This window comes from Zingiber officinale, chromosome 4A (assembly GCF_018446385.1).
Source record: "Zingiber officinale cultivar Zhangliang chromosome 4A, Zo_v1.1, whole genome shotgun sequence".
Taxonomy (NCBI): domain Eukaryota; kingdom Viridiplantae; phylum Streptophyta; class Magnoliopsida; order Zingiberales; family Zingiberaceae; genus Zingiber; species Zingiber officinale.
The window spans coordinates 91,762,403-91,766,719 of NC_055992.1; positions in this window are offsets into that span (position 1 = coordinate 91,762,403).

The following is a 4,317-nucleotide window of genomic DNA, read 5'->3' on the forward strand; positions in this document are numbered from 1 at the left end:
GCTCTTTTTGATATTGAGTATGCCACTAGATATATCTAACACGTAAATGTTATTGCATAAAGTTTCAATTTCATAAAGAACGTCATTTAAGGTTATATAACAATAATTATTACTAAAAGTTAAATGGAAACCTTTTCTGTTTAAGCAAGAAATAGAAACAATGTTCTTTATTAATACTAGAACAAAATAACAATTATCTAGTTCTAAGACAAGTTCACTAGGAAGCTTTAACAAGTATGTTCCAATGACGACTACAACAACCTTTGCCCCATTCCCAACTTGCATACTTGTTTCTCCCTTGACGAGTCTTCTGTTATTCCTTAGCCCATGTATGTCATTACATATATATAAGCTACACCCAGTATCCAATATCCAAGTGTCTGAGGAAATAATATGACAATCAATAACAAAAATACCTGAAGAGGATGGGGCATCGGATGCCTTATTTTTCTTCAAGGACTTAAGATAGATCTTGCAGTTTCTTCGCCAGTGTCCCATCTTGCCATAATGATGGCATAGATCCTTCTGTGTCGGTTCTACTGTCTTGGCCTTTTTACACTTCCCTTTAGCCTGATATTTTGGCTTTCTCTTAGAATCTTTCTTGGAGGAGTCTACTAACATCACAATTTTCTGTTCACCCTTAACAGAAGACTCCACAATCTTGAGCATATTTATTATCTCGGGGATGGTCGATTCCAAATTGTTCATCCGATAGTTCATCACAAATTATGAATGACTTTTCGGTAAACTATTTAGAATTAAGTCAATACTTAACTCATGATCCATCGTAAAATCGAGTGATGTTAAACGCTCTATGTAGTCGTTCATCTTTAATACGTATTATACTATAGACAAACTCTCCTGCATTTTTGTGCAAAAGAGAAGCTTGGAGACCTCAAATCTTTCGGATCTAGCTTGCTCATTAAATAGTTCATGAAGATGATAAACAATATCATAAGCACCCAAATGCTTATGTTGTTTCTGTAATTTAGGAGTCATAGCGGCTAGCATGATGCAAGTAGCAAGTACAGAATCATCCTTATGTTTCTGAAGGGCCAACAGTTGGTCCGCAGTTGCATCGGCATCAAGACTGGTGGGAAGAGGTTGATTAAGGACATGAGCTAGCTTCTCAGCTTTGAGAACAATTCTCAAATTTTGAAATCAGTCCAAGAAGTTCGGCCCAATCAGTTTGTTCGAGTCTAAAATCAAATGCGGATTAACAAAAGTCATAATTAAATGATTAACCTAAAAATACAAAAATGAAAATGTATAATAGACATGATTTTATTTATGTAAACAATTTACATAAAAGCCCACTTATTTATTAAATTCAAATACCCCTATTTTCGAATTTGGGAGATGATAGGTTTTCTCCAAGTGGGTTGATATCCACTATAAATAAGAATAACCTTGACTTTAGCCAACAAGTCATTCTTAGCTATAGCGGTAGGTAACAAGTTTACTTATTGCATATCACTTATATGCAACTATCACATTATATATGTTAGCAACTAATTGATCTTCGCATAAACATCGGGTTGTTAACACATTAATAAGTATACATCAAATGCATATCACCCAACTTCACCTCTATCCACATTGATCATGACTTTAGCACAATAAATCAATGCTTCAAGTTTAAAACTAACCCGTTAATCATGAGATTCTATCTCTATGGTTTGAACATATTTAATTTCAAGTTTGATCTTGATTTGGCCAACAACTCAAACAAGAACTTAAACTCTAGTTCTTACTATATTAACGGAAAGTGTAGATTTTAAATATTGAGTAAGGGATTTGGTTTCATCTACATTATGCAAATATTCTATCTACATGACATTATATGCATGACATAAATGATGACATGGAATGTCACACACATGGCATAAATGATGACATGACACATCACACACATAGCATAGTATGACACATCCCACATATGGTAAGATCTAATCACATCACACGCATAACAAAATCACATCGCACGTATAACAAGATCTAATCACATATGGCATAGTAGAGCCCAATGACTAGGAGGGATTCGATCGAGAGTCTTTAGTGAGAAGAGCCAAGTGACTCAGAAATCTGATCAGAAGTCTTAAGGGAGCAGAACCCAGTGACTCAGAATTCGATCGAAAGTCTTATGGGAGTAGAACCCAGTGACTCAGGGAATTTGATCGAGAGTCTTAAGGGAGTAGAGCCCAGTGACTCGGAGGATTCAATTGAGAGTCTTAAGCGAACAAAGCCCAGTGACTTGGGGAATCTGGTCAGGAGTCTTAAGGGAGCAGAGCCCAGTGACTCGAGGAATTCAATCGAGAGTCTTAAGGGAGCAAAGCTCAGTGATTTGAGGAATCCGTTTGAGATTCTTAAGGGAGAAAATCCAAGTGACTCTTGGAATCCAGTCTGGAGTCGTAAGGGAGCAAAGCCTAATGACTTGGGAAACCTTGTTGGGAGTCTTAAGGGAGAAGAACTCAGTGAGTCAGGGAATCTAGACGGGAGTCTTAAGGAAGCAGAGCCTAGTGACTAGGGGAACCCGATCGGGAGTTTTTCTTGGATAGCCTGATCGAGGGTCAAATATTGTTGAATCTCATAGACTTTGACCTCTACATCAGCCAGATATGTGACCATTTTATCCTATGTGGGGGATCTCTCTATATTCGTCGTATCACATGCCTCCCCTTTGAGTCTAGTAGAAGGAGGAGCTAGCCCAATTGACTAGATAGTGGTATGATCCATCTTTTCAAACTGGATGGTTTCCTTATAATAGAAACCATCTTGCTGATTTTCTGTCGTTGCAATATTTGTCTCAAAAAAAGGCAAGTAAGGTGTTTTTAATGTAAGGCGCTTTTAATGTCAGTGATACGCATAATGACATATTTGTGTGATGATTGGTTTTATCACATCCACCATAAATATGGGCTAATGGGAAATTGCCACATGGCACTACCTATGTAGATTGCCTTTTTTTAGACTACTGTTGGGATTTTGTTGATTTCACTTATGATTAAATGGCAGCGATGGATATCTTGTCCCTTCATCTTCTAGATCGGATGGTTGTGATTTGAGAGTACTAGGGTTTATAAGGGCTAAGATGAGAGTTGTCATGTCCTAAGGTATACTTGTCTGACAAAACGAATGACACCCCCTTGTGACAATATTAGAAACAACATATATAATACATGGCCACATGGCTGGTACAAGTACAACCATGCAAGATAATAATAACCAACTAATAAATGTAAAGATATACGAAATCTACACAAAACATAGATTGAGTAGACTGCGTGCCAGCACGACTTACATATAACAAGTACTATAACCAAGACAAAATACCCAACAAGACCAAAATCCACACACAAGTCAATTATTATATGAAACGAGTTTGGAAAACCCAAAGTGCAAGCAAATGCAAAATGAAACAACATGAAAAACTCTCGACGTGACGTGGGACTAACGAACATGATCACCAAACAACTCCATTTTGTAGGTCCCGTGTGACTAGCAAAAGGAGGTGAATTACCCTGAAAAGATAAGTATACCATTCTTTGAAACTTTTCACTTTAGATTAGAAAAAGATTTTAATAAATGAAACTGAAATATATAAAATAAGTACGAGACACAAACAATTTACTTGGTTTACAACTGGGGAGGTTGCTAATCCAAGGCATATGAAGTTCAACTAATCAACTCTTTCTTTGACATAAGTCAGAGGCGAAGAAGTCTCGTACAAAACGTCCAACGCATAGAACTTTGAAGAACAGAGTGGAAATACTCGAATACAGAAAGTGTTGTACAAATGAAGAGCACAGGCTCCTTTTATAGACTCACTGGTCGAAGTGATCGTTTACTGACGTGGCACGGTCCAGGCACCCGGACCCTCTCTAGGCACCCAGCGAGGAAAATTCTATATCCACGCAATGGCTACGTAATGACTAAGCGATAAGAATTTATCCACTCCAGAGCGCCCGGACCTGCACTGGGCACCCGGATTGCTGCTGACGTGGACCCAAAGTTAATCTATTGCGTCGAGGCGGCCATTCGACAACAAATTGGTCTGAGCACCCCGACCAACTCTAAGCGCCCGGACCAGCTCCGGGTGCCTAGACATAGTCTAAGAGCTCGGACAAGGTCAACTCCACATTAACTTTATCTGGTCTTCCGCTCTAGTCACTTGGGTGTTTTTTCGGCCATCCAGAGTTGAGGTCACCTAAACTCAACTCCGGCCTTCTCTCCTTGAGCAGTCTTCCGCTATGGTTTCTTGTCCATCGGAAGTGTAGCGCGTGCCCTCCTCACTCCACCGACATACTCTTCCATAGC